This window comes from Actinia tenebrosa, unplaced genomic scaffold, assembly GCF_029948245.1.
Source record: "Actinia tenebrosa isolate PJP-AT-01 unplaced genomic scaffold, QUT_ActTen_1.0 PGA_scaffold1__47_contigs__length_23844297, whole genome shotgun sequence".
NCBI lineage: Eukaryota > Metazoa > Cnidaria > Anthozoa > Actiniaria > Actiniidae > Actinia > Actinia tenebrosa.
In genome coordinates, this window is record NW_028292578.1 from 1,838,294 (window position 1) to 1,850,095 (window position 11,802).

The following is an 11,802-nucleotide window of genomic DNA, read 5'->3' on the forward strand; positions in this document are numbered from 1 at the left end:
CACATCACGACAACCGGGATTATACCAACTGGAGGGCCTTTAGGAAGATGTTTCCGCATGCAGACCCTAGTAAGTTCGAAAGAAGACCTGATGGGATTTACTATAAAGGCTCCAGAATGTACAGCAACGAGGATTTAGAGCCAAAACCATCCATTCGTAAGACCACGCCACAACCTAATTTTCCAAAGTATCTGATGCCGACGACGGAGAAATATCCATTTTACGACAACAAAGATGCGGAAGACTTTGCTAAGATGGTTACCTCCTTAGAAATTCCCGTGGGCCCTACGACTTTCAAGACAAAAGTCAGAGACATCTTTAGAGAAACCGCCATGAAACATACCTCAGGGGGAGAATCCAGAGAATGGCTATCAGGTCCCAACATGCGGTATTGGCCGCAGCAGTTAAACTTTGCTGTCTGGGCTGCTACTAAAGGATGCGGTATAGCCGCGGATATGTTCCATATTCCTTTCCTAAGATTTCATGTTGCTTTTACTATTCGTAGGATATTGTTTGAGTTAGGAGCACCGCTTCCTAGTGACACTATCTTTAAGCCGAAGGATAACAAATATGATAAAGTCGCATGGGAGCGATTAAGGAATGAGTTTAATCTTACCAACCCTGATTTTCGTAACAAAGAGGGTGCCGCCCATGGTTTAGGAGAGACTTACACCTATGCTTCGTACGTTGGTGCCAGCATAGAAACGCCGGGCATGGGGTATCCCAGTTCCTACGAATTCTCGGACTTAGGAGGCAGCGGAACGAAGGGTAATCTAATTTACTTTATAGAAAGTAAAGAAAAGTATCCTTGGGCGCCTTTCTTTGCCGCAAAGGGTATTGGACTGAAAAACCTAGCCAGGATTAACCGCAGCATCGAAGCCTTCGTTTACTGCATCCTGGGGGCGCAGGTAAATACCCGCAGCCCCATTGTTGGATCTCAAGGTATTTCACAGGAAACGCAACAAGAATTCCTAAAGCATTTTGAGACCGCAATAATAGAAAATACCATATCCAAATCAGTTCAAAGGTATCAATTAGCGCTGCAGGAATCTAGGGTGCGACTGGATTACGCTTTGTCACCCGGTTGTTGGTTAATGCCAAGTAATTTGGTTATTAACGCCGATTCCGTCGTGGGTTACAACAACAAGCTGCAGCGGGCGACTAAAGACATGAAGTTTGGGGCGAACGACGTTAACTCCGACAGGACCAGGGGTATTCCTCATTTCGTAGAGAAGCCAAAAAAGTCACACGAAGTGAAGCTACCCGTAGTTAAGAAACCATCGAAGAAGACCCATGTCATGCCTACGATACCCGAGGAATACGACCATAACTTATTAAAAGCCGGTCTAGCAGCCGCGGGTGTTGGTCTGAGTTATTATATATGGCGATGAACAACCCCTACGTAGCTGGAGTAGATTGTGTTTATACGACTTACACAGGTGAGAAAAAATACACCCAAGCATCTTGGGTTGATGTCACGGGTATGTCCGTGAATTTGAATTACTCAGGAAAGAAGTTGATGATATGCAGTCTTTCTTTGGGGGCCGTTAGCAGTGCGAATGTAGGATTTCGTTTCTGTGACGACAATGGAGTATTGCAGCCCATGCGCGTGAAGACGAATAACAGAGAGCCTACGCATTTCTCAGTAGAGCCGCCAACGAATAGCTTTGAGAATCTTTCCGTGTGGACTTTCCACATGGTCGCCGACTGCCACGGGAAAGTGAAGCTGCAAATGCGTGTAGATGACTCCGGGAGTGTTTGCATAAATAGCATAGAAAATCAAAGGAATACTGTCTATAACCACATGACCATCAGCACTTTGACGGTAATGAGCCTCTAGAAGGGAACTTGTTCCCTGTAATATATGAATCCATACGTGAGGGAAACGCGTTATACCCACCGCTTAGATGAAGAGGGATATGACAACGGCGCTTGGCATGACGTTGGACTGTGGGTTGAGGTTGGGGGCACTGCATTGGTCATTTGCACTATTAGCATTAATGCAAATACGCATGCGAATGTGGGGTTTAGGCTTATCGATGAGAATAATAAGCCCCTGCTTCCTTATCGAACTTCAACGAACACCAGGAAAGTTACCCATTTTTCGATGGAGCCCTACACTAGGTCCTCTGAAGACCTAACGCCAGTGACTTTTCATATGCTAGCCAATTGTAAATATGCTAAGTTGCAAGTCACTTCTGATGACGGCAAGTTTGGGATAAATCGCATAGGCCGTAGGCCCGCCAATGCGGCCTGGAGTCATAAACCTATTTCTACCATGAGTGTGTTGCCGTTGGTTCCGAATTACCAGGGCGGTGCTAATACCGTCTTTCATTATCCTCAAAGCAGGGCACCGCCCGATGAGAAGATTAAGCCTTCATCTTCTTCAGGAGGACCACCCCAATAGCGACGACCAAGATCCAGATGTTATTTCCTACAAACTTTAACAGTTCGCCGCCGGTCCTAAGTGCCAAGGAAACGACCGAACCCAGCAGCCCAGGAAGACCGGCTGCCATCTTTTTTCCCAAGTCCGTCAGCCCACTGCCTAATTTCTTTACGCCCGCGCCCGTAGCCCTAAGCGTGGATAGGATGACTCCTACTACGCTCGAAATAGCAACCGCAAATGCCAGCGGAATACCATACTTCACCAGAGCTCTTTTTACCTTTTCCTTGGTGGTAAGCCCCAGCTCCTTTTCCAGGTTTTCCTTTTGCGCCCGTAATTCCGCAATGCGTACTTCTAGTACCTCCTTCGCCCTTTGAGCTGCTTCCCTTTCTTCCTCGGTACGAGTTTGGTCATCAATCATTTCCTGCTTACTTTCCAGTTGCCCCTCTAGGTCTTCAATAGCCTGACTCATTTGTCTGAGTTGCTCTTCCATAGTCTTTATTCGAGAAACTAACTGCCGCCGCTCCTCTAAAGAGCCGGATATGATGGTACGCAAGTCTTTAGCCTCCTCCCTACTAATACCCAGATCTTGTAAGGCGAGTCCAAAGGCCTTTTTAACTCGATTTCCTTCGCTTAAGGCCTCATCTCTTTGTTCTCTTATTTCCACTATTCTTTGGTCCTTATCGTCGAGTTGCCTTTTATGAGCATCGGCAAGTAGTTGGTTTTGCTTCATGTATTCTTCCTCCCTTCCGTCTATCGTTTCTTGCATCCCCTCAACGCGTTTTTCTAGTGCAACCCTTTCGTTCACAGCCGCCAGCCTTTCTAACGCACTCCTCGTGGCTCTTTGAAAGCCTTTTAATCTCGAGACGTCACCCCTAACGTTACCCTCCTCATCGAAGAGGTTTTGTGGGCTTGTCCAGCGGTCTTTATTGGGAAATCTTAAATCCTGAACGCTTATGCGAACTTTGTTTCCGCGTTCTGTGAGCCTTACCTCGTCAGAATCGAAGTTGGAATAGCGCTGCGTTAGCTCTTGCGTTGCCCACTCTACGGTTTCCCGCGCAGTTGCCCCTTGCTCGCCTACGTTTTGAAGCTCTAAGTACTCAGGGACGGGGCTGCCGCGGTTTCTTGATTGCCACATGCTATTTAAGGCGGCCTTGAAGCTTCTCCACCTATCCCCATACCTACTTATCAAGGCCATGTTGTAGATATGAGGTTCTGTATCCGCGCCTTTAGTCCATGCGTCATATTCTTCGTCATTAATATCAACTTGACCTTCTTCGGTGGTAGGATCAAAATCTGTTCCTTCTACTTCCATTATATATGATAAGCTCAAAGTTAAACCCTAGCATATTACCTAAGCAGGTTGGCGGGCTGAAAGCAGAGCGCACCTTTAACTGTGTCACCTTTACGCCTTCTAGCGCAAAGCCAGGGGAAACCCTGTACGTAGGCGTGCCCCGCCTAACGGATAACCTAGTCTTAGTTCCTGGCACCCTGGCGCTAAGGTTTGACCTAGCAATACAGCCAGATACCGCAGACGTGCGTTACGTCGTCAATAATGCGGGTAGAAACCTCGTTTCCAAGATGTGTGTAAAGTTCGCTGGGGAAACCCTCTTGGACTTAAAAAGGTATGATTTGTATACCACGTACAAAGACTTATGGTTGACGGCCTTCGACCGCGGTAGAAGAATAGAGCAGGGAATCGCCAGTGAAGCCATACGCAAGGTAAGAAGCAAAACCTCTGGCGCCTCGGGAGAAGATGAGATAAAGATGGCATATGGTACTAAATATATCATTCCGTTGGACTTCGAAGTTATCACGAACCACGGCGTATACTACCCAAGGCAGCTAAGCGAACTACAGTTCGAAGTAACCCTAGCAGATACTACGAACATCCTACAAGGAAAAGATGTAAGTTCCTCAGCCGTGGATCCTTACTTCATTAAAAACTTAGAGCTGCAGTACGAGACAATACACAGCGAAGCCCTAGCACGTAGCGCCGGTATGGAATACAGCTCCGGGAAGGCTTTCCTTTACGATCACGTCGTAATGTACAAGACCTTTAGCTTTCAAAACAACGGTGAAGAGGTCATCAACCAATGCATTAACGTACCCAGACGCAGCCTTACAGGAATAGTGCTGCTGTTCGCAAAAACATACACGGCAGGATTGCGTGACTCTGAGGTATTCTTTAATCCTAACATCACTAACGTAGGCGTTAGCATTAACGGAGTACCCAATAAGATTTACTCGAATGGGATAAAACCTGATTACGTGTACCGGGAAGCCGCGCGTAAGTTGGGTGATCAAATTGGTCCAAAGGATTTCTTCAAGGATAAGTATGCGCTGTGGATTGACATGCGCACGACGAACGACGAAGACCTACATGGACAGGGTCTTCGTTTGGTAAATACACAGGATGGTGTTACGTTGGTGATCGAGCGCACCAAGCATGCCAGCGACACTACTAAGATCAACGCATATATCTTCGTAGTCTCAGACGCGCAACTGAGCGTAGAAATGAATCAGCTAAAAAGCGTTGCCTACTAGACTCGAGTTCCTTGAGTCAAGCGAAAGGATAAAGAATATTCCTTACGTATATAATGCTTCGCGTATTTGAAAACGACGACACCAAACTGCAATGCCTAGTGCAAGGCGACCAATTGTATTTCAAAGCAAAGGAGGTGGCTGCGGCGTTAGATTACGAGAACACCAAGAAGGCCATCAGGGATCATGTCTCCGAAAAGTACCAGAAAAGATGGGTTGACATGCAAGGGGTCCCAAACCGTTCCCCTTCTACTATCCACCCACAATCCGTGTTCATTTCGGAACCTGGGTTGTATGAGTTGATATTTAGCTCCAAGCTACCTAAAGCAGTGGAGCTGCGTAGCTGGGTCTTCGAGGAAGTCCTACCTGCGCTTAGAAAGAATGGTAACTACGAGCTGGAGAAGCGCTTCAATAGCCCAAATAAGATGAAGTTTAAAATAGAGACCGAGTCTGACCTACATAATCGGGTCGTATACAACGTTCGCAGGTTCTACCCATATGCAATCATAGTCCCTGGCTTAGGAGAACTGCAAGACACCTCAAATAAGCGCATTAAATGCTGGCAGAAGGGCTACCAGGCAGGGCAACCCGACCTGTTGATTCTCAACAGTCATAAAAAATATAATGGGCTGTGCATCGAACTGAAAACACCTAAAGGCAACGGAGTCCTGTCCGACAAACAAAAGGTGATGTTAGAAAGATTCGAAGAGAATGGTTACCTGACCATCGTAAGCAATGATTACGATATGCTGACCAGGGAAATAGCCGAGTACATGGCCGACGTACGTATCCCTTGTCCTTGGTGCGTAAAGGCCTTCAAAGGCCCCAACACCTTAAGCACGCACCTTAAGATATTCCATAGGTATAATGATCCTTGAACAAATGCACTGGCGAGACCTGCTACAAGGAGTTGCATACCGAATAAAAAATTACGTCGCGTTCGAAGACATCAACCGTTTAAGGTTAGTCTTGGAACGCGAGGGTCAGGAATACAGCCTTTGGGCGCCTGACTGCGTTAGATACATACTGCAAGGTGAAGAATACACACACCTACGCAGTCATGGTAAGGTGAACGGCCGATGGAAGTTTGACATCGAGCGTCACACAGAGGTTAATCCGCTGTGCGATTAATCCTCTTCATGGGCAGACAAGTACTCAGTTGCTATGTCTGCCTTCTTTTTTTCAATCATTCGAGCGGCAAAGGCGTATATCAGGGCTCCACCTGTGAATGCGGCGATGTAAGGTAGCATGGTATATGAGTTGAATATTGCAAGGCTCTCCCAAACAGGGGGTCTCAAATGTTGACATAAATGTCAAATACAGTACGAAATATGTCCTTCTGACTCCCTGACGCACTTACAGCCATAACAAACGTCAGTCCAATATTCTCTGTTGGTCCATGGAACTCCTTCAGTTCTTTCGAAGGAAGGGAATAACCTTAACAATGCTTTATGTCTATCTATGCATTTCTTTAGGTATTCTTCTTTATGTTTACATTCGTCTAAGGGACCACTGCAATTCCAACATTCGATGTCTCCCAGTCTATATTCCCTCGAAAGGAGTCTATAAGATATTTCATGCCTTCTTTTATGCGTCTGAAGGCGTTGTATGCTGCTGAATACCTTATCACAGAAACTACATTGGTGGTTATTAATACACACGCCTCTCTTTAAGTGTTCGTGTAACCCCTGTGGAAACGATCTACCACAATTCTTACAGATGATGCAAGTACGTCTGTTTACGTGTTGCTGCATTCTTCGCTTGCTGCTAAATCTTTTAAGACAACTTTGACAGTCCATATATCTCATTTATATTTTGACATTTTTGTCAACATTTGAAACCCCTATTTCGAAGCCCGTTGCAAGCCTCTAAGGGATGTTTTTAGTCTTCGTAGAATCGGCGAAGGTCCTCTTAGCCTTGGGGTCTGCATAACACCAATGTCCAACGAAGGATTCTTCAACGAATACCTCGTTACAATGACGGCAGGTGTATTCTTTACATGGCGTTGCGACTATGTCGGATGGTGCAGTAGGCTCCTTAGGAGGGAAAATGCAGTCAGTAGGTATTTCACATGTAATGCAGTCCATATATCGAAGGTCTTACAGCCAATCTAAGTGATTGTTTAACTCACTTTGGGTTTCGAATGCTTGTCCACACTCCATACAAACGTAATCCATATATTCATGGGGGATATCGAATGAAGTCCTTAATGGACTCCTTAGCCCAGCCCGCCATTGTCAAAAGCGCACCAAACCGTTCTGCGCGCTTCAGACCGCACATTTCATCGTACAATTCCTGCACGCGCTCTTTTAACCGGTCTATCTCCTCCCTTTGCATTTCTATGGTGTCTCTTTTATCCTTTGCGTCAGCGGTAATCCTTCTTACTGCTTCCACTGGTTCCATCTATATATGAACCCAGATCACATGCCTTGTAACGCTCTGATAGTAGGACCCACCGGCTGCGGAAAGACCCAGTTCATCGTGGAGCAGCTATTAGGACCCTTTAGATACCGCTTTGACTACATAGTGCTGCTTTGTCCCACCTACGTGAACAACCGCACCTGGACGGGCATAGGAGTGAAAGATGACGACTTCTTCGTAGATATCTTAGACCCTAACGAGTTATCCAGCCATCTTAAGTTCTGGCATAAGCAATTCCCTAAAGATACGCAGACTTTACTCATACTGGATGACATTGCCTGTGGGGACGACGTAAAAAAGCGCACCTCCGAATTAGTGAAGCTCGCCTTCAGCGGCAGACATGACAATATCAGCGTTTGGTTGCTTTCCCAGCAGCTTACCAGTGTCTCTAAACCCTTCAGGGAAAACATAGGCTCCCTGGTCGTATTTTATACTCCAAGTAAGTCTGACCTGGAAACCATCTTAAGCGACTACGGAGGCGAGATAAGCAAGGAACAGCTGCACGAATACATGCGGCATTTAAAAACGCACCAACATTCCAAAATGATTTTCTCTTTGAGGTTTCCGTATGACGTTAACATATATGGAGATTGAGCAGCTCTTAGATGAAGTCCCCACACAGTTAGACGAAAGTAACCTCAAGGAACAACTTAATATCCTTGTGTCTTCTGGGAAGTGTAAAGAAATGATAGGCAAGGAACTTACCCATGAGCAAGTTAATAAGTTGTCAGAAGAGGAAGTTAAGAAGTTCCATAAGAGGTACGAGGCCGCCCTTGCAAGTAAGACCACGGACGCCGTAGCAGACTCAGCCATTAAGCTGGCCACCAAGCTTCTCGGACTTGCGCTGCCCATAGACGACGTGGAGCAACTACAGAAGGACATAAGAGATGACTATGTCATATCCCAAGAACTTAAGATAACCTGCGGGTGGTTGTCTTTGAAGTGCGGTAAGTTAATGGCAGTCGCCTCTGCGGCACTTCACGTAGCTCAGCACGTTGACTTGAAGGAGGTACTGGTGTCTTGGAAGGACTTCAAGAAGGACAGAGAAGTCGAAAAGGTCTTCCAGGCGGCACTTGCTGAGGTACCTGATCAAGTCACCTCAAGTACTTAGTCAACTCGTTGTCAAGTCGTTGTCAAGTCACCTCAAGTACTTAGTCAAGTCGTTGTCAAGTCGTCATCAAGTTACTTGTCAAGTCCTTCAAGTCCCTTAATATAAGATGAGTGGCACCGAAGAACAACCACCCGTAGAAGATACCAAGATTACCAAGGCTAAATCTCCGGGCAGAGTCGCTGCCGGTAAGAAGCTCGCGGAGATGAACAGGAAGAACAAAGCCAAAAAAGAAGAAAAGGTGGAGGACGAAGGCGAATCCGTCATTAATCCCGGCTACGTCATTGGCGCGATAGGAGTTGCTATAGCAGCGGGCAGCCTCTACTTACAATGGCGGGCTACGAAGCCAAAAGTAGAACCGCCAACATATCACGCGCCCGCACAGGAGCCAACCGTTAAAAAAAGTAAGATCCCCGAAATGGATTAAATTTATCGTCTGCGGCGACCTAGATTTTCCTTCTCGCTTTGTAATATAATGTCAACCGCGTTGTTGAAAACTGTTGAAGAAGCAGCTATTATTACTTCTATTGTTGCGGGTATTGGTTGGGTAGGTAAGAAAGTGCTCAAAGAAGACTTTACTGAAGACCCAAGCAAGAGCTTCGCTAATTTTGCTAAAATGACCGCTGCCGTGGGCGGGGCTATCATGGCAAAGAATTACCTACAGAAGGAAAAGTACATTCCTAATATATAATGGTTAGCTTAGTCGCAGGTGGAGTTATTGCAGCCTTAGCATTCACTGGAGCTAATTATGGTGGTCAATATTTGGATAGATTAGTTAGAGGTGATCGCAGCGGAGATTTGGCCGCCGAAAGAAAGAGACACGACTTAGCGCTGGAGAAATATCAGCGGGACGTGGCAGCTTGGAATGAAAAAAGACAAGCTTACAGGGATTGGTTGGATAAGAACTACCAAGACAAGATGCAGGCGGATAAGAACTTCGAAAATACAGACTACGCCTTTAAACTTTATGCGCAAGCACACCCCGCGGCATTAACGGGGTTGAGAAAGCCTCAGTTTAAGAATTACTATCAGCCTTCTAAGAAACAAAAAGACAATGAATTGGTCTTCGTAGGAGTCGCAGGGCTGGCAGGAGGCGTAGCTTTGGCGTATCTGCTCTAACGAAGGGGAACTGTGTTTCCTGAAATATATGATCGTCTTTTTGGAAAGCGACAAGAATAACTTTACCACTTATCTGAATCCCCCCATCAAAGCCCATAAGGTTAGGCTGGTTAGTTGTTCTTTGTACAATTCTTGGTATAATTTAGTCAATGCCTTGATCACTGAGCATAAAGGCGGCGGCAATTATCAAGGCGTAATGCTGCCCGATGGACATTACACACCAATCACCCTTGCTAAGGAATTAGCAAAACACGGTTATACGCTCACCACAGGATTGCCGCACGAAATGACCTTCAAACATAATATGCCAAACTATTCAGTAACTTTTGGAAAGTCTGACCCATTGGGATCTTTATTATGTGCCTCGGGTAAGACAATTACCGACACAGCCATACCTGTGAAATGGAAAGTCGCATCCTCTTACGAAGTCTATTGCGACTTGGTCCATAGTTACAACAATGGAGAAAAGTCTTCTCTTATGTCCAAGTTTCTGCCCAAAGGTAATCCATTTGACCCAGTAGAATACACTCCCATTTCTTTAAGCTATGATTTGTCTAATTTAGTAGAAAGCATAAACATCACCATTAAAGTGGACGGAGAGACGGTAGATTTCAACGGGCGAAAGATCAATCTTGTTTTGGAATTCATATAATGGGCCGCGTAGAGGACAAACTCAAAAGGATTTACTATGGGCCTGAAGGCTATTGGAGAGGAGCGTCAGCTATCAAGAAACTCGCGACCGCGGCCAGGGTATCAGACGAAACGGCTAAGAACTGGTTGAAAAAACAAACCCTCTGGCAGGTTTATCTTCCCGTGCCCAAGTACATTCCCAGGCCCAGCTTTACCGTAAATACCCCCAATGAAGTTCATCAGGCGGATTTGCTTTTCTTGCCGCACGACAAGGTGAGAAAAAAGACCTATAGGTACACTTTGACTGTAGTTGATATCGCAAGCAGATACAAGGACGCCGAACCCATAACCAGCAAGGATTCTGGGGAAGTCGCAGAAGCCCTAGGTAGGATTTATAAGCGCGTCTTGAAATGGCCCAAGCTGCTGCAAGTGGATGCGGGGACAGAGTTCATGGGCGTGGTTACCAAGACCCTGAAAGACCACGACACCAAGATTAGAAGAGCTGAAGCTGAGTACCACAGGGGTCAGAGCATCGTTGAAAGATTCAATAAGACCCTGGCCGAGCGTCTCTTTGGGTACCAGTATTGGAAAGAGCTGGAAGATCCCTCCAAGCGCAACAGGGAATGGACTCAGAGGCTCCCCCAGGTCGTCGCGGCTTTGAACAACGAGGCGGCCAGGGCTACGGGAATGAAACCCAAGGATGCCATAAAAAAGAAACGCGTGGAACACAAGTCCTACGTCAGAAGTTCAAGGGCGGTCTTCCCCCATGAAAAAAAATTAGGTAATGTCACGGTCCGATATCTCTACGGACCGGGTGAATTAGAAGGAGGATCCAAAAGAGCTACGGATCCTAATTGGTCTTTGGAAACTTACCAGATCCGAAGCGTAATAGCTAAGAAGGGTCAGCCCATCTTGTATTATCTTCACGATGGTCCCACGCGTGGGTTCGTCAAAGAAGAACTGCTTATCGTGTGATGTCCGAATGCTATCGTATGCACTCCGTCATCACACATCCATCGCTTACCGTCAAATGCAGACAGTGACACCTTCTCCTGCGTGACGTTATGTATCTGATGACCATAGCTGCGCAGGCTGTTCATCTTATGCCGCTGTTCCTTGCGTGTTCGTAATACGTTGAGGTAGGACTCGTGCGTAATGTCCTTCTTAACCACGTACTTTTTTACGCCTTTAGCTTTCTTTTCTACGCCGTCTAACTTTAGCACGCTGTACATCTTTGGTTTCAGACCCACGTATTCCACGATGGGTTTTCCTAACATTTCGTCTTTCATCTTCCCAATTACCTTCTTATTCTTCGCAGAGTAAAGGAAGTGCTCCTTCGGGTAACCGTTGGTGTCGTACTCGTCTATGTCGGGGAGGCAGTCTTTGTAAACGTCTTCCGTTTGCACTTCTAGAATTAGGGAGTCGGTGTCTGTGTACAGGAGGCGACAGCGGTCTCCGTACTTTGGCTTAAGCTTATCGTAGTAGAACTCGTACATAAGCAGCTTCGATAGATCCAGCACCGTAAAGCCTGTGTAAACGGGCTTGTTTAGTAAGAGGTTTGCCCTTTTCATGTGAATCACGTAGAAGTTCAGCATTT